This window comes from Budorcas taxicolor, chromosome 15, assembly GCF_023091745.1.
Source record: "Budorcas taxicolor isolate Tak-1 chromosome 15, Takin1.1, whole genome shotgun sequence".
Classification (NCBI taxonomy): domain Eukaryota; kingdom Metazoa; phylum Chordata; class Mammalia; order Artiodactyla; family Bovidae; genus Budorcas; species Budorcas taxicolor.
The window spans coordinates 15,023,048-15,046,299 of NC_068924.1; the positions used below are offsets into that span (position 1 = coordinate 15,023,048).

The 23,252-nt window shown below is 46.0% G+C and overlaps 1 long non-coding RNA gene across 1 annotated transcript; it reads right to left on the reverse strand.

Annotated features, from left to right (window-relative positions):
- Positions 1-997: 997 nt before the first annotated feature.
- Positions 998-2,040, reverse strand: LOC128060045 (uncharacterized). The gene is made up of 3 exons (XR_008200648.1): positions 2,020-2,040; positions 1,890-1,933; positions 998-1,084 (listed from the first exon to the last, which is right to left on the reverse strand). It is a non-coding gene; the product is annotated as an uncharacterized LOC128060045 (long non-coding RNA).
- Between the last annotated feature and the right edge of the window lie 21,212 nt (positions 2,041-23,252).

Here is a 23,252-nt window from a genome sequence, read left to right on the forward strand (position 1 = left end):
AATGCTGTAATGAAAAACAGGGGGAGTTGAGCAAGTCTCTACTGAAGACATTTGGGCAGTTGCTCCAAAGTTATTATGAATCCACACAGGGCAGGATAATGGGGGAGTATGGGCATCAGACCCTGACTGACGCTGCCTTACTGTCCCCCGGCTGCCTCCATTTTTGAGAATCCCCTACTTGGACGCTTCTTGTATGGCCTCCCACAGGGTTGACCGCTCATCCTTTCTTCCATTCCATAGTCACCTCTATTTAAGCCTCTCCTGCCTATTGCCCTTAGCAGCCTCCTCCACCCTAACATTCTGAGGAAGACTCACACAGAATAGCAAAGGCACAGTCCCCTGAGTTTTGAGAGTTCTGCAGCTGATGGATCATGGTGGTGTGGAGCTGGGTACAGATAGAACAGAGTTGCTCCACTGGGTTACACTCTTTCAGGAAGCCACAGTACAGCTTTATGTGGCTGATCCCCACAACTCTATCTCTGGCTCATGTATTTCTATTTCCCCCCATCTACATCTATTACCCAAGCTTCTGTTCTTTGTTTCCAATCATCTGCTGAGCAGTCAATCAGAATCTCACATTCAACAGACATATCCAACCCAGCACCCTGCCTTTTGCCAACACCATGGCTTTGGGCAGTGCTGCCATTTCTTCATTAATTTCTGTGGCATTTAAATGATATGCATGTAAAATGCCTAAATGTTCATCAAATGTTAGTTCTTTCTCCCTCCTTCCCTTCCTTTATTTCTTCTCTCTTTTTGGAGGAAGAGAAGTTTCAGTTTAGGGGGGACGCTCTCACAAAGTTGCCAAAGACAATGCACTTGCCCTTCAAAGTAGACAGAAAAGCCAAGCTCCAGAGTCTCAAGAGGAAAGTGACACTCAGAGTTGATACATTTTACTGCCCTTTTATTGACCAAGACTCAAGGAAGAGGAGCGATGAACTGGGTGCGAGGAAGGAAGGAACTGGGTTCATCCTGGCTGTCCTGTCACTAGCTACAAGGGGGCTCCAGTCCAGAGTCCGCTGGAACTGATGATGCCCTTTAGGACACTGGTCAGGCTGCAGAAGACAGAGTTGTTTGAGGTCATCTAAATCAGAGGGGAGAAAAAAAAAAATCAAACTCCTTCTCTTGAGTTTCAGTTTTCTTCTACTTGAAAATCACCAAAGGCTGCAGGCCCATCTGTCAGCCCCTGATGAACCACATCTGTCCTCCCATTATCTCCTGAGCTGGGTCACTGGGAAAATCTCATAAAACATGTGAGGACAGAACAGAACTATTTAATAGGCTGTCAGAAGCCCTAGAGCACCAGGGCCCAGCAGGAAGGCTGGAAGATCGCTCAAGGAGGGCTGGGAGAGGGAGGAGGTGGGAGGGGGGATGTTTGTGGTTTTGAAGTGAAAAGAAACAAAAAAAGATATGCAGGAAATAGAGTTGGAATATGTTTTGCTTATAATAAATAGCGAGGCAGTGCTTTTAGAGAGTGTGTCTAAAAACTGCTTAAAACCGAGCACCTACTGTATGTAAGACGCTGTTCTAAATTTGGAGATTCAAAGGTGTTCAAGACCAGGGCTAGTCTTCTGACACAGCTGTCTGTCTGTCTGGAGTCAGACAGAGGCAGGCTCCAATCAGAGCTCCACTACTTTTTTGACTTTTGATTGAGCAATTTCATTTCCCCATGTCTCAGTTTGCTGATCTGCAAAATGGGAGTAATGGTCCCATTTTGGAAGAATAAGACATAATATGTGTAAATCTCTTTGCATCCTGCCCGGTACCTGGTAAATGACCAACACACCTCAGTTCTCTCCTGCCCCGCCGCAACTCCCCTTTCCCTTCCCATCAACAAGTTGTCTACTTAACCTCACTGCTGCGTTCCCAGTACCCAGAGGAGTACTTACTGGCACTCAGAGAAGGCGGGCATGGTGGGTTGTCCAAAACTGCACTTGGGGGGAAATAAATGAACACGTTCAGAGGAGAAGAAGAGAAAAGAAGAAAAATGGGGAACAGGAACTGCTAAAAGAATCTCACATTTAGTCAAGAGAAGAGAAAATGTAGGGCTTGGTTAGAAGGGCAGGAATCCTGCATTCATCAGTGTAGATGGCTGTTGTGTGGACGGGGAGGGAGCCTTGATGGTTGCAGACCAAGGCACAGATTTCAGCATGGTGACAGAGCCGTCAAGGTGCAGCGACGCTCCCTCCAGTGGGGTAAGGGGCTGGAGGGTGGCAGGTGGAGTTATGAGTAGCAGGGCATAGGTGCTGCAGGCTGGCGAAGAGGAGAAACGACCATTAACTTTTATCCCTTTCAGCACTGAAGACTCCGATTCTGAAAATCCTACTCTATTAGAAACAGTTACTCAATATCTTGTAATAACCTATAATGGAAAAGAATCTAAGAGAATCTAGCGTGTGCTAAGTTGCTTCAATCCTGTCCGACTCTTAGCGACCCTGTGAACTACTTCAGGACGGGATCCTCCAGGCAAGAAGTGGCCAGGCCCTCCTCCAGGGGATCTTCCCCACCCAAGGACCGAACCTGTGTCCCGTGTGTCTCCTGCAGGGGCAGACAGATTCTTACCACTAGAGCCACCAACGCAGCTTTGTCATTCACGATGATGATAACCACCGTTTAACTCGGCCCCTGTGTTGGTCTGCTCGTAGCTTCTCAAAGGTTCCAGCAGGCTCCCTGCTTCCAGCACTCACTCACACTGTCCCTCTTCCCTTGAGGGCCACCTCCCTCCTCCCAAACTGTCTTTTCAAGTCATGCCCATCCCTCGTGGCCCAGCTTACATCTATCAGGAAGCTTTCCAGACCCCCACATGGGCAGTCAGCCTGTTCCTGACCCTCTGTCCATGCATTTTCTTTTTAGGTGCAGGAGAGCTCTCCAGGGATAACTCCCTCCCACCCTAGATTAGAAGCTTCGGGCCTCACACAGAAGCCTAGTGTTACTTATTCTTATTTCCTGACCCCCTCAAAGTTAATGGAGGCTCAATATTTGACTTTTACTTGCCTGAATAGGGCAAGTAACTACACATTATCCTCTCCCCTTTAAAAACAATCAAACGAAAGAAAATGAGAAAGCAAAACCAAAAATCTGGCTTGCGTGAGTTTCTGTTTGTCCACTTCATAGCCTCTTCATATTCTGGGTCGATGAAAAGGAGCTATTACTGACCAAAAAAAAAAAAAAAAAAAGTACAGACTAAAAGTTGGAAATTATATTTTGTTCGGTGGCCTTACTGACAATTGTAGCCTGGGATGTCAGCTTCTCAGATCATTCAGAGGGACTGTTCCAAAGAGGTAAGGGAGGAGCAAGGATATATAGGAGCTTTTGCAAAAGTACAAAGCAACAACAAAACCCCAGGTAGTAAAACAAAAAAAGATTCCTGCTAATGACACATACTCAAAAAGACAGACGTCTCAAGGTGATGAAGCTAGCACTCTTCTGTGTGTGGGAAGGTGCAAGAGTCTGGCCACTTAAAAATCATTCGTTTGATATGCATCTTAACTTTCTAGGGCCAGTATCCTGTTATATTCCATCCCTCAGGGTGCACCCTGGGGTGGTGGCAGGCACCACAGTGGCAGGTGGCTGATGGCCAGACATCCTATATTTTCTGAAATGGCAGGTGACAGTCTTTGCCCACACTGTGCAACTGTTAACTGCTTAGACTGACTGCCAGACCATGATTACTTCCTAGTCTCACGTTCCCAAATATCACCTTTACTCATTTGTTCACTGTAATCCTGACAAATCTCCAGCAGTGAGGAACACAGTTTTATGTATTTGGGTTCAAGTTCTGGCCCCAGCACATTCTAACAGGGTGACTTTCAGTAAGAGAATAGACCTAGGGGCCTGTGCCCAGGTTTCCTCCGCTGTCACACAGAGCGGATGACCAACTTGCTCTCGGGATGAGGTGAGAATCCAATAAAATGCCAAGTGCTTTACAAGTGTTGGGAATTAGTGTTGTTAGTATTTGGTGCAATCATCCCTTCCATGTTGTTACCAAGCAGAGCCCTGTGGGGCTCCTGGACACAAAAGCCTTTCTGTGTCCCCCATTTCTTTGATTACAGAAAACAGGCTTCTTTCAGCCTCTAAGACCTTCCCAGTGTTCCAAGTTCCAACTGGCAGTCAAACAGTTGTTAATTAGGGAAGGGAGGGGCTGCAAGACCAGGGAGAAACAAACACTCAAGGGAAACAATGGTGCCGCCTTGGGGCAAAGTCCTGGTTTCCCATCAATGGATACACAGGACAGTACCTTTCAGCTTTTTTGCAGATATGGAAACCCCAGCAAGTGGGATAACTTATCGGTTAAAAAGGGCTTGCTGCCCACAAGCACAGAGACCCCAGACCAGTTGGAAACAGATTGACGAATGCAGACTCCTACTTACCTCCCCGCCCACCCATCAGAAGAAAGTCCCTGAACTGATCAAGCCTGCTTTGAACCATTACTATAAAACTTCTCCAAGGCGGGGGTGGGGACAGACAGTTTGGAGGGCCTTAGCTCTCTGTGACCTCCTTTGCCTGGCAAAGCAATGAAGCTATTCTTTTCTCTCTTTTTTTGCCATCAGATTGGTTGTTTCTTTTTTTTTTTTTTTAATATACCAAAACTCTGTCTCAGAGATTTAATTCGGGTACAGATTTGCTTTAGTGTCAAACACATCATGCCAAGCATATGCTTGGAAAAGGGCATGGGCCTTGACACCTAAACAGGAGCTCAGAAAGGCTGCTCTCCCTCCCCACACCCTGTGCCTGCTATTTCTATGAAGCTCACTTCCTCTCCTGGGATGTCTTGTTCTGAAAGAAAAGAGAAAAGCGTTGTGTCCTGCAAAGCCAAAGCATCATTTAAACTCCCTCTTTCATCTACTTTAGTCCTTACCGAAAAGAAGGAACTGTCCGTTCCCCACTGCGGAAGCCTGAAGGGAGATTAATGACAATAATAGTTCATGTGAAGCTAACGCTCCGCGCAAAATACCCCTCCATTCTAATTCTTTCAGTTCAAAGGGACGGGGCCTGAGAGGCAGTGACATGGATATGACGATGGCATTCTTGGAGGGATACAGAAATAACTCAATGGCCCCAGATTCCTGTCACTTTCCTTCCTTGAGTTCTCCATCAAACTGTTGCAGGAAGCGGGACCCCTTCCAGGGCCTGAGAATGGGCTCTTGTCTAACACTTAGAAATGAATGATCTGAGGAGACACACGCACTAACAAAGCGGGAGACTTTGTTAGGAAGGGGAGCCGGGGCAGAGGGCAGCAGGGTCCGGGAGCCCAGGAGGACTGCGCGGCCACGTGACTCGCGGTCTCGGGTTTTATGGTGACGGTGTCAGTTTCAGGATCGTCGCTAACCAGTCACTCTCAGGGTCCTTCCTGGTGGCACGCGTCCCTCCGCCAAGACGGATTCCTGCGAGAAGGGTTCTGGGAGGCTGCTAGGATATGCGGTGTCTGGTGTCTCCTTTTGACCTTTCCGAATTCTTCCAGTTGGCAGTAGCTTGTCAGCTCTGCGTTTCTTACCAGGACCTCCTGTTGTAAGACGACTCATGCAGATGGTTACTATGATGCCTGGTGAGGGTGGGTGGTTTCGGACAGTGGTGCCCCTCACATATTTGCTTTTCTCAAGCCAAAGTTTTGGTGATGACTAAGCCAGTCCTGAAATTTGAGCCCACAGCACACCCATACCTTTCCATATGCCTGATCTTATTTAAATTAATGGCTTAGATATTGTCTCTGCCCCTTCCTGGCTGGGTGAGCCCAGGCAAGGCACCAGGTGATGCTGGGCCATCCCCTAGAACAAGGGAGCGGCAATGAGACTTTGGTTGTCTGGTCCCTGGCATAGGTAGGTCTTGGCAGCTGAAGAAGCAGTGCCTCTTCTGGAAGAAATGGGTTGGTTTTACCTGACAGACTTCATGAGTCCTGCAGAGGCCAGGAGCCGCTCTTTGCTGGGTCACTAGGGAATTCCGAGGCTGATCTGTGCAGACCCGTGTGCCCCACCTGCTTCCACCTGTCATCTGCTGGTCACTCACCAGCCCTATTTTTCCTTTGCCTGAGTCCCTCTACCATTTTTTCCTCCTTGGGAGTCATATGTATTTTTGTAAGCACTACCCAGCTTTTCTAGGAAAAAGAGGAAATTCTAAATACATTTCAGAAATCATAGGATGTCTTGGGTTGTTTCTTAATGGTTTCCTGTATATCCATTTAAACACAAGTAGATTATAGTCAAAACAAGAGAAGGGTGGTATGGATTGAATATTCGTGGTCCTCCAAAACAATTATCAATATGTCTTAATCCCCAGTGTGATGGAGCCTTTGGGAGGTAATTAAATCATGAGGATAGAGCCTTCGTGAATGGGATTAGCACCCTTATAAGAACAGGAGTGAGAATGAATACACATATGCTTGGCTGAGTCTCTTTGCTGTCCATCTGAAACTATCACAACATTGTTAATTGTCTATCCTTCAATCTAAATTTAAAAGTTTTTTTAGAAAGTAAGCATCAAAAAAGTTTTTCAAAACATTATTTGTATTGTTATGATAATTATTACAATATTCATTATATTCATCATAATTCTGTATATACTTTGGCTTCCTTAAATAAAATCTCACTTCTTTTAAAAAAAACTTTTTATTTTATATTACAGTATAATTAACAATGTTGTAATAATTTCAGGTTTATAGCAAAGGGACTCACCATTACATATACATGTATCCATCCTCCTCAAAATTCCCCTCCCATCCAGGATGCCACATAATGTTGAACAGGGTTCCCTGTGCTGTACAGTAGGACCTTGTTGGTTATCTATTTTATTTTTTTAAACATTTATTTATTGTTTTGGCTGCATTGATTTTCTAAATTTATTTTTATTTGGAGGATAATTGCTTTACAATGTTGTATGGGTTTCTGTCATATATCAACATGAAATAGCCGTAGGGTTATCCATTTTAAATATAGTAGTGTGTACATGTCAACACCAAACTCCTAACTATCCCTTCCCCCCATTCTTTCCGCACGGCCACCGTAAGCTCGTTCTCTAAGTCTAGGTTTGTAATTAAGTGCATTAGTGTCCTTTCTTTTTCAGTTCCACCTGTGAGGGATTGCATACGCTCTTTCTCCTTCTCTGCCTGACTTCACTGAGTGACACTCTCCAGGTCCATCCATGTCGCTGCCAATGGCCTTATTTCATTCTTTTTAATGGCTGAGCAATATTCTGTTGCATATGTGTACCACTTCTTCTTTATCCATTCATCTGTCAATGCACATTTAGATTGCTTCCATGTCTTGGTTATTGTAAACAGTGCTGAAGTGAACATTGCGGGTGCATGCATCCTTTCGGACCATGCATTTTTCTCCAGGTATATGCCCAGGAACGGGATTGCCGAGTCATATGGTAACTCTATTTTTTAATTTCTTCAGGGGCCTCTGTACTGTTCTCCACAGTGACTGCACCAATTTACATTTCTACCAACAGCGTAGGATGGTTCCCTTCTCTCCATACCCTCTCTAGCATATATTCATCATAATTTCGTATATACTTTGTATCTCCTAGGTAAAAATCTCAATTCTGAAAAAAAAGGAAGAGGAATGAGAGAGATGATCTCAGGGCCATGTGAGGGTGTAGCAAGAAGGTCGCTGTGGCAAATGAGGAAGATGGTTCTTGCCAGCTGTTGTTGCAAACCAGGAAGACAGTTCTCACTGAATCTGCCAGCATCTTGATTTCAGACGTCCCAGCTTCCAGGCCTTTGAGAAATAAATCTGTGCTGTTTAAGCCATATAACTTAGGGTATTTTGTTATAGCGGCCCAAGCAGACTAACAGAATCATTTTCCCCCAACTTCTTTTACTTCTCTCATTGTGTCAGCTTGGATCCTCTTAGAAGTAAATGCCAAGACAGAATCAGACAGGTAAGAGATTTATTGGGGAGCGCACCTATGAAGGATAAAGGGGCAAAGAAGCAGGAGTAAGATGGGTGGGCCGTCAGCCCTGATGCTGGTCTGACATCTGGGGAAGGACAGTGGGAAGGCAGGAGCAGAGAGTCTCAGCCAGGCCGACGGGAGCCTCACTGAAATGTTCTCCACCAGGGGCATCGGCACGGACCAGGGACGTCAGGCTGCGGTATCGTGCTTGGTCACTGACTGTCAACAGCCTGGGGAGAGCACGGCCTCAGCCTGAATGCTTGGGGAGATCTAATTATGTAGCAGCTGGAGGCTGTTCCCCTGTTCCAAGGAGGTTCTCTTGAAAGGAGATCTGAGCTGCACCGCTGAGTGGCTGCCTCACCCACAGTGTCCAGCTGACTCACCCCAGGAGCTCAGTGCGCTAACTCAGAAGCTTCTTAGAACTGTGGTCATGTTTCACACCTTCCAGCTCCTTTTCCACATCAATATACAGCTGTTTCGCATACTCCTCTCTAAGAAATCATGTCTCATTTTCTTAGGACTTTGACTCCCTGTCCAGGAAATGACTCTCACAGGAGAGTGGTCAGGGGTGTAGGTTCTGGCACCAGATTGCCTGGGTCCATAGCCTGGGAACCCATCACCTACTAGCTGTGGGAACTGGCACAAAGTACTAAACTTTGTACCTCAGTTTCCTCATTTACTGAATTATGACAGGAATAATACCTGTCTCATGGGGTTGTGAAAAATGCTACCTGTGAAGCACTTAAAACAGAGCTTTGGAAATAATAAGTTCTCAAACAATATTAATCAACAACTGAGAATATGATTTGCATATGAATGTGAATAGTATATGAATGTGTCCCCCCAAATTCTTATGTTGAAATCTAATCCCGAAAGTGACAGTATTAGAAGGAGGGGCCTTTGGGAAGCTATTAGCTCATGAGGTGGTGGTTGTTGATCAGTTGCTAAGTCATATCCAACTCTTTGTGACCCCATGGACTCTCTGTTCTTCACCGTCTCCTGGAGTTTGCTCAAACTCATATCGATTGAATTGGTGATGTTACCCAACCATGCCATCCTCTGTTGCCCCCTTCTCTTTCCCACCATCAGGGTCTTTTCCAATGGCTCTTCGTATCAGGTGGCCAAAGTACTGGAGCTTCAGCTTCAGCATCAGTCCTTCCGATGAATATTCAGGGTTGATTTCCTTTTGTTATGTGAGGACACAATCAGAAGTCTGCAACCGTGATGAGGGCCCTCACCTAATCATGCTGGCACCCTGATCTTGGGCCATTTAGCCTCTAGAACTGGGAGAAGTAAATATCTCTTATCTATAAGCCACTTAGTATTTTGTTATAGCAGTCCGAATGGACTAAGACCACTCATTAATTAAAAACAAATACATTCTCAATCAAAATTAATATATTAACATTAACATGGCCTATGTCTCATGAACAGTTTTGGCTTTCAATTTGTCCTACTTGAAATTTCCTCGCAGGCACTTCAAACAGACTGGCAGAAGGCTTTCAGGAACCCTTCACATCATTCCATGTAGGCTGCTATCTATCTGTCTGACTTTGGAATCAGACATAAAGTGGTTAGCTTAAAGCTCACCACATAACAAGCACTGGAAATGGGAGCTATTTCTACCATGAGCACCATTAAAGGTAGTCTCTGCCTTACATTTTCTTTTCTTTTACCCAGCAATTATTGAGTATCTGTGGGTGTCAGGCATGGTGACAAATACCAGGGAATCAGAGATTAGCCAGATAGATCTTGCCCTCCACAAAACCAAACTCTAAGTGAAGAGAAGTTAGAGGCACAAAAAGTAACTAGAATAAAGGATAAAAAAGAATTTTCTACTAAAAAGAATTTTAGCAGACAGCTGGATAAAGAGCAGAAAGAAAGAGACACTGCTTCTACCTGAGCACAGAAAAAATGTTCTGGAAAGTAAATCCTTCACCTGGTTTGTAAATGCCAAGACCTAGACCCACAGGGCCTGGAGATGTGCTGAAGGGCAGGAAAATGATGAACTTTGTACTTTCTGTTTGCTGTAGCCTATCCTTAGGGAGACCGTATATGTTTTCAGGGAGATATTGCTTTACAAGGACCAGCTGCCTCTCAAATCATATTAGAAATATAAATGGCAGAACTAACAGCAATGAGAGCTTCAAGCCTGTCACTGCTCCTTTTAAGTGTTCTATAATGAGTGCTCACCTCAGTGCCTTTCTGGGATTCTGGGAAGACACATCCAGGCCCTTTCCTTTCTTTTGTTGCAGGTCATTAGCAGAGTCGTTGGCTTAGGTGCCAGCACCCTGTTGAAGATGGTAACTGCACCCTGCAGGGGAATTGTCCCCTGTCTCCGGTTCAGCCTGAATTCCGTGTTACTCTTTTCTAAAAATATTATTATTATTATTATTTTGCCTGTGCTTTGTGGCATGCGGAATTTTAGTTCCTTGACCAGGGAAGGAACCCGTGTCCCCCGCATTGGGAGCACAGAGTCTTAACCACTGGACTGCCAGGGAAGTCCCCATGTTACTCTTTTGATTGGTTCACATTCTACCTTCCCAACCTCCACCTCACGCACGTCCCCCACTCGGCTTCTCCTAAGATAAATGCAACCCATGGTCTCACATCACTTGCGTTTCTGTTCCTCCAGGCCTCCTCTGGGAGACCGCCACGGCTGAGATTTCCAGGAAGACGGGCTGGTCGCTGGTCACATTTCAATTGCCCCAATTTGGGGTCCATTTTGTGGAACGGTGAGAAATTCCAGGTTGGGTTCACCACCCCACCTTTAATAACCACGAAGGACATGGGACTGGCCGGGTGATCTCACTTAGGCCCCCAAATTGATGGTGGCCATTCTGATTCTAAAGTAGGAGAAAGAATTCCTTGGCAATCCAGTGATTAGGACTCTGTGATTCCACTGCCGAGGGTACAGGTTTGATCCCAGATTGGGGAACCAAGATGCAGCAAGCTGCATAGGGAGGCCAAAACAAAAAACACACAAAACCCCCAAACTCCCTAAGTGAGTGTATCTATTTTTGTTTTGTAAATAAGTTCATTTGTATTTATTATTTGTATTATTTAAGATTCTGCACATAAGCAATATCATATGATACTTCTCTTTCTCTGTCTGACTTACTTCACTCAGCATGACAATCTCTAGATCCATCCATGTTGCTGCAGATGGCACTATTTCATTCTTTTTTAATGGTTGGGTAATATTCCATCATATATATTTATATATGATGTATATATATGTACATATATATATATATATTTACATGGACCACATTCTCCTGTAGATGGACGTTTAGATTGGCCCTCGTGTCTTGGCTTTTGTAAACAGTGCTGCAGTGAACACGAGGTGCATGCATCCTTTCGGACTATGTTTTCCTCCAGGTATATGCCCAGGAGTGGGGTTGCAGAGTCATGTGGTAGCTCTATTTTTGGTTTCCTAAGGAACCTCCATAAAGTCTCTGTAGTGACTGTACCCAAGCCACTCCAGTATTCTTGCCTAGAGAATCCCCGGGATGGGGGAGCCTGGTGGGCTGCTGTCTATGGGGTCGCACAGAGTTGGACACGACTGAAGCGACTTAGCAGCAGCAGCAGCAGCAGCAGCAGCAGTGACTATACCAATTTACATTCCCACCAACAGAAGGTTCCCTTCTCCCCAGAATTTATTCATTGTGAATTTTTCGATGAGGGCCATTCTGATGGCTGTGAGGCGATATCTCACTGCAGTTGTGATTTGCAGTTCTCTAATAATTAGCGATGTTGAACATCTTTTCATATGCCACTCTGCATATGTGTGTCTTCTATGTGTCCTTCTATGTATGTCTTCTGATTTAAAATGGATAAACAACAAAGTCCTACTGCACAGCACAGGGAACTCCTCTCAATGTCCTGTAACAACCTAGTTGGGAAAAGAATTTGAAAAAGAACGGATCCACATGTATGTGTAAGCGGGTCACTTTGTGGTGCCCTTGAAACGAGCACAGCATTGCAACTCAACCATGCTTCAATATAAAGTGAGAAGTTAACAAAACAAAACATAAAGCAGCAGAAATGCAGGCAGGGAAGCACATGGTGTCACATGAGGTAAGAGAAGGTTCTGGATTTCTGGTACTCTTACCTGGAGGTCCCTTTCATTGAGATGGGGAGCCTGGGGGAGAGTTGATGGGGAAAGGGGAGGGCAGGAGAAAGAAAAGTTCAGTTTTGGAAAGTCCGAGATCCCTTTTAAATCATCCAAGGGGAGTTGTAGGGTAGGCAGGTTTGTATCTGAATGTGGAATTCTGAAGCACTGTTGGGCTTAGAGGTATATATATATAGACAGAAATGTGAGAACTTTTACAATGTAGGTGTTATTTAAATCTGTGGCACTGAATACTGTCACCAAGGAAGTAAGTGTTTATAGAGAATAGAAGAAGAGCTCTAGAAACTTCCAAAGGTTAGAAGTCAGGGAGAAGATGAGAACCCAGCAGCGGAGGCTTGAGAAGGAACAGTCCAATGAGGCAGGAATCATCTAGGAGAATTCGTCCTGGAAGCCACTGAAGGGAGCATTTCGAGCGAAAGGAATGATCAGACAGGCCAGCTGGCTGATAAGTCAAGTTAGGGGAGTACTGAGAACTGATCGTTGGATTTAGCAATACATAAGTTGTTGGTGACCTTGACAAGAGCAGTTTCAGGCAAATTTGCTCTGATTTCTGGGCCCATTTTCCCTCTGCTTTCTCTCCCTGAGCCTCACCCTTAGCCTCAAGTGTCTACGAAGTCCTTTGCCACTGCCCTGATCTTCTGTCTTCAGACATTGCAGAGATTCTTCACATTTTAGGGTCAGGAACTCAGTGAAAAACCTATTTAAATATGCGATCTTCTTCACATACACATACAATTATGTATTATAATTTCATGGGTTCACAGACTCCCTAATCCCTGATCCCAGGGTAAGAACAACTTAAGACAGGTTACTCTAATGAGTTTCCTTTGGGGCTTCTGTGGAGGCTCAGATGGTAAGGAATCTGCCTGCAATATGGTAGACCTGGGTTCAATCCCTGGGTCAGGAAGATCCCCTGGAGAAGGAAATGGCAACCCACTCCAGTATTCTTGCCTGGGAAATCGCATGAACAGAGGAGCCTGGCAGGCTACAGCCCACGGGGTCACGAAGAGTTGGACATGACAAGGTGACTTTCACTTTTTTTAAAAGTTTCCTTTAGCTCCGGCCACACAGAGGTCTTGAAACCCCAGTTTGTCCATCCCAGGCCCAAACCCCTCTTTAGATCTTTATTCAGATCAGAGACAATGAAAGTTAAGAATGAATGTTTTTAATACAAGCTCTTAGGGAGGCAAATCTAGGACAAACACGAGTAGACATAGTAACCAATTCAAGTAGGTATTGAATGGTATAATTTCACCTATATTCATAGTATCTTAGCTCTGCTTTAGACCTGATGTCTTCTGGTAGTTTCCATAGGTGGTTAGGCTAGGGGCAGCCACATCCTCTACAATGAGGATCATAAACTCAACATCTGTGAGAACTGGGCACACAATGACATAAGCTGAAATGCATGGGAAACACCCAAGTGACAGGGCCAATGGTGAACAGGGAAAGTGGGGACTACATGGTAGGTTTAAAAAAGAGAAGCTGAGGGCTTGCCTGGTGGTCCAGTGGTTAAGACACCATGCTCCCAATGCAGGGGACACAGGTTCAATCCCTGCTCAGGGAATTAGATCCCACATGCCAAAGATCCCATGTGCCACAAAGAAGATCAAATATCCCACAGGCTGCAAACTAAGACCCAGAGCAGCCAAAAAAATGAAAAGGAACAGATGATACTCTTCTGGCAAATGTTGACATATGAGAATTTCAGCTCATATTGCTGGAATTTTTCAAGATAATGGAAAATATCTTGATTTTTCAAGATAATCTGTAGACTTGATTCCTATGCAGTCTAAATAAACTGGAATATATGGTCTATAGAAGCTGGGCCATGTCCGAGAGAGAATTAAATTATGTTTATAGATGAGTTTTGGTGTAGCATCTACTTCTTCTGTTCATTGCGACAGATTGTGTTTTCCAAAAATTACCAGTCATATTTCCAGTCCCACACTGTTTCCAGGATATTGCCAGTTGTATTAAGTGAACCTGGAACCCAGGCTGGTCTTTGTAGCTGGCTCCACAGCAGACACTTGGACATATGACTTCCACGATCAAATCATACAAAGCAATATGGTTTCCACATGGGTCTCTCTCTCCCCCAGGATGCTCAGCCTGGGAAACAAGCCCTCAGGCTGTAAGTAAAAGCCCAGACTAACCTAGCAGAGGTCTCATTTCTGGAAGTGAACAGGCATCAACCACCCAGCGAGTAGGAGAACAAACCTTCAAATGACTTAAGCCCTGGGCCTTGAGTCATCCAGCTGAGGCCATCAAGGAGCAACGGCCAGCCGTTCCTGCTGTGCCTTGTTTAAATTCCTGACCCTCAGATTCTGTGAGCACAGTTGCTTTATGTCACTAAGTTCCAGTGATTTCTTAGTCTGCCTCAGTAACTGAGTTTTCATTTATAAATATGGAAGTGCTTTAGCAAATCCACCTGAGGAATACACCTTTTGGAAAAATGCTTTCTCTCTGGAGTCTTTTTTTTAGAATTAAAAAAAAATGAAGGACAGTTGATTTACAAGGTTGTATTAATTTTTGTTGCACAGCAAAGTGCTTCAGCTGTATATATATATATATACATTCTTTTTTATATTCTTTTCCATTGTGGTTTATTACAGGATATTGAATATAGTTCCCTGTGCTATACAGTAGGACCTTGTTGTTTATCCATCCTACAGTATAATTGTCTGCATCTGCTAATCCCAAGCTCCTACTCCATCCCTCCCCCAGCCCCACCCCTACGCCCTTGGCAACCGCGTCTTTTCTCTGTCTGAGTGCTTCATAGGTATAGTCATTTGTGCCACATTTAAATTCTACATGCAAGTGATATTATATGGTATCTGTCTTCCGCTCTCTGACTTACTTCACTTAGTATGATCAACTCTAGGGAGTCTTTTTCAATTTTGATGTCCTTTAGCTGATGTCCCTTAGGATTCATGCCCTCCTATGACTCAGACCTTGGGAATCAGGAACTCTAGGAGAGGACCCAGCAGTCTGTATTTGAACAAGGCCTCTGGTGACTCTGATGCTTGTTCAAGCTTGGGAATGGCTGATCCAGACCCACATGTAATGAGGTATTAAAGAGTGACACGGAAACGCGAGGAGGGGCATGGACAGTGAGGCCATGAGGTTATCTGGTGTTCCGGAAGTAAAGCCCTGGGGGACCATGAGGACTGCAGGGGCTGAGGGCTGCAGGAGGAAGGGAAGGCCTGGAGGGGCCGGGCTGGAGCAGACAGTAAAGCTTTCAAGGCGCGCTCAGCTCGGATGTGGCCACTCTGCGGGCTCCCTTCAGTGAGACTTGTAAAGTCCCTCCAACTCCCCAGCAATCCTGATTTTCCAGTGAAACACCATGTGGAGTTGTGTTCAAGAGGGCAGACCGAGCAGCTCAGGCCGAGGGGTCTGGTTGCTGAGGGCCTCTGCCTCCGTCCCTGTGATATCCCTTGAGCTACTTGCAGAAACCACACATTCAGCTTCCTTGTAGCTGTGGTTCTCTAAAGCTATGAACAGGGCGCTTGGTCATGCCTTAGGGCTGAGCTCAGGGGAGGCCACTAAATTCATCAGGGGCACGTGGGAGAGTGTTGACAGGGGCAGACTGCTGCTAAACCCCTGTGTTTAGCAGGGGGCGCCAGGGCACAGGCCCCTGGGGGCCTGGTCCCACTGGAAGCAATGTGAAGGTTGGATACCAGGCCAGCCCACCTGACTGCGAGGCCCAGGCCGGTGAGGGGAGTGGGAAGACAGAAACCAAGGGTCAGTCTCCCCCAGGAGGCAGGAGCTGACCAGGACACAGACTCCAGAATAACCACGGGTGCTGGGTCAGCTGGGACAGTTTCTCCAGACGGCCTTCCAGTGGGAGTGTATTTCGGTGGAACGTCATATTGGGCTTCCCTGGTGGCTCAGATGGTAAAGAATGTGCCTGCAATACAGGGGGCCTGGGTTTGATCCCTGAGTTGGGAAGATCCCCTGGAGGAAGGTGTGGCAACCCACTCCAGTGTTCTTGCCTGGAGAATCCCCATGGACAGAGGAGCCTGGTGGGCTACAGTCCACGGGATCACAAAGAGTCAGACGTGACAGTGATGAAGCACGCACGTACGCACACGCACACCCGTACACGCACACACACACAGAGTTTAGAAAACTAGCCATGATTCTTGATCCTCAGAGAGTTCAGTCCCTCTCACCAAGACATTTTGTTGCAGTTATGAGATGCATCACAGTTACACACCATGATGTTATTTACCCTTCCACCTTTGCTCTTTCTGGAAAGCCTTTCCGTCCCTGAAGATTCCTATCAGGTATTTCCTCTCCCTGGAAGTCCTCCTGATTGCCCTCCCCTACCTTCCATTCCTGCTGCATGCATTTCTGCTATATTAAATTGCTTGTGGACTTGTTGCTTTAGTCTGAGAACCCTTGAGGACAGGCTCTGTGCATTCAGTGAAAGCCAGCCCCGCCCTACTGCATAACAGACACTTGTAAAATCCCCACAGAACGACTGCCTCAGTCATCGCCAAGCCCAGCTGATGGTGGAGGTCAGCGCAATGGCCTGGGCTCAGGGTGGCAGGGCAGCGGGACATCACACCTGCTGGGGGTGGGGGGCAGCCTTCACATCCATGGGGAGCCTCTGGTTTCCCTCCTTCCTGCTCTGAAAGAGCAGCTGGTGCGACAGGGAAGGCACAGATCCAGAGCCCAGGAAAGCGCAGCATCCCGTTGGTGGTAAACATCACTGCTAACACCATGGGACTGAAGTCAGTTTCACTGGCCCGCAGACTCAGAAGAGCGAATCCTTTTGGCTACAGATTTGTTGGTGACTCTAGAGTTTTCTGCCCAGTTGCTTTTTGTTGTGGCTAATTTGAAGCTCCTTCTCACTGCCCAGGCTCTTAAGAAAGAGGGTTGGTGTAAATCAGATGCTGTTGATTAATTTGACCAACTGGGCTCTTTGCCTTTTTTCCTTCATATCCCAGGAGAGACAGTTTCCATTCATGGGATGGATGCTTGTCTGAGCTGAGACGAAATGCTTTCTCTTTTATCTGGATATATATTATGGGGGCTTTGCTCTGAATTCAAAAATGAATTAATGTCTACAATGGGGTTTTGTTTTTAAAGCTGGCATTTTAAATATTAACTAAAATGTTATCAGTAAAGTCCAAGTAATTATAAAGTTTGGATGAAAGAAGAAAGTCTCCTCACCCAGGAAGGAGCAGGGCAGTCAAGGACTATTATGGACTGACTCTTTGTATCCCACCAAATTGAATTGAATTTCTCAGTCTTCCCAATGGCAAGTACCAAGGAAAGGCCATGTGAGGGCACAGCGAGAAGCCTTTACAAGCCGGGAGGGGGCTCCTCACCAGGAGCTAAGTCAGCCAGCACCTTGATCTTCCTTTTCCCAGCCTCTAAAACTGTGAGGAAATACATTTTTGTTTAAGCCACCAGACTACCGTAACTTGTTCTGCAGTCCCCCAAAAGCGAAAGTGTTAGTTGCTCAGTCCTATCTGACTCTTTGTGACTCCCATGGACTGTAGTCCGCCAGGTTCCTCTATCCATGGAATTCTCTGGGCAAGAATACTGGAGTAGGGTGCCATTCCCTTCTCCAGGGGACCTTCCTGACCCAGGGATCAAACCCATGTCTCACGCATTGCAGGCAGAGCTCAAGCTGAGTGAGAAAAGGACAAAGACGGGAGAAAAACAGAGAAGGCTGGAGCCAGGTCCCAGCTCTGACGCTATCTTCCCCCAGGGCTTGTGTGAAACCAGGCTCTCTTAGCAGATGTACCGCTGGTTGCTATGGCAACGAGGCTGTAGCTGGGGTGATGCCTGGGCACAGACTCCCTCATCTCTGCAACAGGACCACCTGCTAACCAGGATTGTCACGTGCTAGGCACACTGTGGCATTCAGGCCTACACCCAACCTCAAGTGTCCCCACAGTCCACCCCTCACCAGCAACCCACTCCATACCCCCACAGTGGAACCACCGAGAGCCATGCTCTCTCGGGGCTTTTCGAGCCGAGGAGCAAATAGCATGTGTGTTTGGGAGAAGTAGGAGGTCAAAGAGATTGCGCACGAAATTGGCAACTTTCAACTCCTGCCTTTGCTCCCCACAGTGGAGCTGGCCAGTGGTTTGTAGGGAGGCTGATAACCTTGAATGTGGGATTGGCATGTTGCTAGAAGGCAACAGCTGTTCCGAGGGAAAGACAAATGTCCTTCCCTGTCATCAAAAGGCCATATCCTGAACTTCAACCCCACCACCTGGCCAGATCCCCACATCAAGGCAGAGAGGAAGGTGGGCCAGAAAGGTTATGACCATATTTACTTTAAAGAGAAAAGGTTTATGCAAGCCCATAACCATAGTCAAAGGTATGGTTTTTTTCAGTAGTCATGTATGGATATGAGAGATAGACCATAAAGAAGGCTGAGTGCCAAAGAATTGATGCTTTCGAACTGTGATGCTGGAGAAGACTCTTGAGAATCCCTTGGACTGCAAGGAGATCTAACCAGTCCATCCTAAAGGGCATCAGTCCTGAGTATTCATTAGAAGGACTGATGCTGAGGCTAAAATTCCAATACTTTGGCCACCTGATGCGAAGAACTGACTCATTTGAAAAGACCCTGATGCTGGGAAAGATTGAAGGCGGGAGAAGGGGATGACAGAGGACTAGATGGTTCACTGACTCCATGGACATGAGTTTGAGCAAGCTCCAGGAGTTGGTGAAGGACAGGGAAGCCTGGTGTGTCACAGAGTCAGACATGACTGAGCAACTGCATGACAACAACAATATTCTACCACATGGGAAAAAGAATATATATTCTTATATATATATATGGGAAAAAGAATATATATATATTATTTTTCAAATTGTTTTCCCTTATAAGTTATTATAAGATATTGAGTATAGTTCTCCATGCCATACAATAAGTCCTTGTTGTGCATCTGTTTTATACATAGTAGTGTGTATATGTTAATCCCAAACTCCTAATTTATCCCTGCCCCCAACTGTTTTGGTTTTTGAAAGCACATTTTGGGGGATTTTTTTTTTTTTTAGATTTCGATGGTGGTTGGCGGACTCTTGCGACCCTGTGGACTGTATCCTACCAGGCTCTTCTGTCCATGGGATTTTCCATGCAAGAATATTGGAGTAGCTTGCCATTTCCTTCTCCAGGGGATCTTCCCAACTCAGGAATCAAACCCAGGTCTCCTGCACAGAAGGCAGATTCTTTACCAATAACTATGGCTTTATTTGGGCATGTAACTAATATTTTGAAAAGTTTAAATTAAAAATTTCGTAGAATTTTTGTGTTATTTCAGAGATAGCAAAATGCAACCATTCCTTTTCACTTTTATGTAAAGAAATTGGAGTTCACAGAGATGGAGAGATCCCAGGGTCAAACATGTAATAGTGGTACTGTTGGAACCTATCTTTAGCTTCTCCTTTCTCACTCTTCACTTGAGCCTTTCCTGACAAACATCACAAAATTGTTTTAAAAATCTCTTTCTCTTGTTTCTAGAGCTCCTATCCCACTTAATTGCACTTGCCTGGCCACTTATTAGCATTCTCTAATTTCTTAAGGTCAGGCACACTATTTTTATTGATGTATTCCCAGAATCCGGCTTAGTTCTGAGTTCAAAGTAGGGCCCAATAAAAATGTGTTGCATGAATGTTCTCCAACCCTGGAACACCAATGTCAGTATAGCAGGCCCGTGACCACCCCCAAATCACTTCCCCGGTTCTTATTTACAGATGGCCCCAGCTTGGCTATAAGGAGCAAACAGAAACAACCCTCAATTATCCCTGCTAATTGGAGCATGAATAGGGAAAATTCCAGAGAGTTCCCAAAGCCTCATTTAAGCCCAGAATTGCAAAGCCTCTGAAAATAGTAAAAGGCATGCATGCCAGAAGTATGGATTTGTGATCCAGACATTTCTGCTGTCCCTGTTCACTGAGTTACACTAAGACCTGCAGGCAGGGAGGAAGAGGAGGCAGTGAAGATGGAGATTTTCCACAAAACCCCCAGGAGCTGAATGATATTGTTGTTTCATGGTATGAAATTTGAGACTAGAAGTCCCTGTGAGCCCCATGGACCTGGTCTCCGGTCTGCTGGCCTCTATAAGGCCAGGGGGTGTGGATCACCATTCCACCGACCTGTTAAATTTTTTTTTTTCCCTCCAGATCTCTGCTACCTCCATCTGATGTTAGGGATACCTGATCATCCTGGGGGATATAGAACTGGGGACCAAATGGGGAATTACTGATTCACAGCATATAATAAAAATAGTTCTACTTATTGAATACCTAATACATACCAGGCCGTGAAACAGGCTCTCTGCTCAGTCCTCCAACTAGTCAGCAAAGTGAGGTCACACGCGTAGTCGCTTCGGTCGTGTCCAATACTCTGCGACGCGATGGACTGCAGCCTGCCAGGCTCCTCTGTCCATGGGATTCTCCAGGGGATCTTCCCAACCCAGGGAGCAAACCTGAGTCTCTTACATCTCCTGCATTGGCAGGTGGGTTCTTTACCACCAGCACCACCTGGGAAATCCAGCCAGCAAAGCAGCTGTTCCTAAAAGCAATGGCATCCCCAACAACTCAAACCATCCCCAACCCTCGACACAGCTGGTGTGCCATTTCTGAAAGCAACTCTCCTTGGCATCATCTTGTTTGACTTTTACAAAATGCCATCATCTCGGCACAGGGCCTTGTTCCTGTTTGGTAAAGAGAAAAACTGAGCCCTAGACAGCATCTCATCTGGGCTCACACAGATGGTGGAGTCTGATACGCACCTCCCTGTGCTGCCTGCATCCCAAGTTTGGGATCTCTTTGCGAGGTAGCTGCCCAGAGGGTGTTTGTCGCCCAAAGCCACATGGCTGTGCCGACCCACATGGCTTCCCATATGGAAGAACGAACCCTGGGATGGTTTTATTTCTGTTACTGAGGAGCTCTATGAAATGCAAACTCTCTGAGCTTCTGTTTCTTCATCTGCAAACTGGGGCTGGTAATACCTGCCCTGCCTGGCTACTTTGTGGTGTTTTGAGAGCATCAGAAGAGATGAGGTCAGGGAAAGCATTTCGAAAGAGAGACAAGTGCCCAGGAGTGTTATTATTAGGGACACAGCATTCCCGGGAACACCAAATTCCTTTGCTTGTAAAGATTTTAAGGTGACCTTTAAAGGAGCCAGCTGGGTTCTTAGTTCATGGTAGTTTAGAACATTTGAATTCAGAGGTTTTTGAAAGTGCAGATGAATCCAGAGAGAAATATTTGCAGGCGCAGTTTCCAGAAATAGAAAAGAGAAACCAGAGCTCCCATGGGGTGTGGGGCTGGGGGTCAGGAAGCAAGCCCAGATCTGCTCTGCCACCAGTTTCTCATCCTCGGATGGGGAGACCCTTGCCACTCCGGGGGCTGTTTCCCACACTGACTTTCCCACTTCCTCCTGCTGGGGCAGGGGCTTTCCTCTGCCCCTCCATCCTACCCTGGGTGTGGGGAGGAAGCTGGAAGGTTTGTGTGAGGCCTGCCAGCCTGCGTGGAGGGGGTGTGGGAGAGAGGAGAGAAGGACTCTCATTGCCAATGATCTTCCCCTGTATCATTCCACCGTGCTCCCTTTATCTTATGTCATATGTTAAACACAAAGGCCGTAGGAGGGAGATGTGCCAGTTTCCATTTGAGAAATGAGACGGAGGGTTGAGTGTCATTTGAGAACGATCCCACAGCTCTGAAGTGGAGGAGCTGGATTTAGAACACAAGTCACAGTCACAGCCACTGCTTTCTCCCAAGGCACCTTCTGCATGCTCATTTCACGGATGTGCAAACCCAGCACTGCACGTGGCCTGGCGGGTAACTGGCTGACCGTGAAGGCGCATGCTCCGTGCCCCAAGCCCTGTGCTTACCTCTTCAGTCATTTTCCTAGTTGCGTTATAGTGGATTTACAATGTTGTATCCATTTCTGCTGTACAGCACAATGATTTATGTATATATCCATTGATGTATATATCCATTATGTATATATCCAATGATGTATGTATATATCCATTCTCTTTCATATTCTTTTCCATTGCGCTTCATCGCAGGACGTTGAACATAGGTCTCTACGCAGTAAGTCCCTTACCTCCGAAGCCAACTTGCAGACTTTCAGAGACGTGAACATGCACTCACGGGTTCAATCACGGAAGTCAGTTCTGTTTGAGAAGGCACTGTTAGCTTTGGAGACACAGGACCCGAGTGTAGAGCTGTACATGGAGGTTGCAGCAGCCATTCAGAATGCAGTCCAGTGCTACCGTGTCATCTATGATGAGAAATAAAGGAGCCACCGCCCAGACATCACCGGATCCTTTATTTAAGAGGGTAGATAGAATCGACTGCAGCTGTGGCATCCACGTCAGGCGTGAGTGAAACTATAGCTTTTCCTCCATCTCCTTTTGCTGAGGATCCTTCAGCTCTACCACCTCCCACCCTCCTCCCTCCTCCAGGCTGTAACTCTTCTCGATTGTTCACTCTATGCCAGCCCCTGGATGCCAGCTGTTGTGCTGTGATACTGTACTTTTCAAGGTCCTGTACTATAGGATTAAAATTTTTTTTTAATCTATTATTCATGTGAAAAGAATTATAAACCTGTTACAATGCAGTACTACATAGCTGAGTTAGTTGAGTACCTAGGCTAACTTTGCCAGGGTGTTTGTGTGTGTCTTCAGGGAAGAACAGAGGAGTGGGTTGCCGTTTCCTGCTCTAGGACGTTTTCCCACAGCATCTCTTGTGCCATCTGGGAAGCCCCTAACTTCGTTGGCCTTATGAACAAACTGGACTTACATGGGTGTTCTTGATGAGGAACTCATTCATATGTAGGGGATTTATTGTACCTCTTCAGTCTTACCTTCTGTCTTCCCTGTTTTGAATATCTGGCACAGCCACAAAATCCCCAGATACCCCAAACATGCCTCCTCGTCTTTGTGCCCAAGGTTGCCTCAGTCTGCAGCTCCCCTCCAGCCTGCCTCCCAGGGTGCCCCACTGTTCCCTGGACCACATGCCAAAGGCCTGTCAACTCCCGACTGTCAAAAGATAAACTGAGGCATATTAAACATAAGAAGGGTTTATTTGAACATTGATTGATTTGAGTCGGGCAGCACCAAACCAGCAGTGGTTAGGAGTGCTCCAACAACAGCAGGGTAGAGACTTTTACAGAGAAAAGGTGGAAGCAAAACAAGGACATTTTTTAAAAATTCGTTTTATTTTATTTACTTATTTTTGGCTGCAC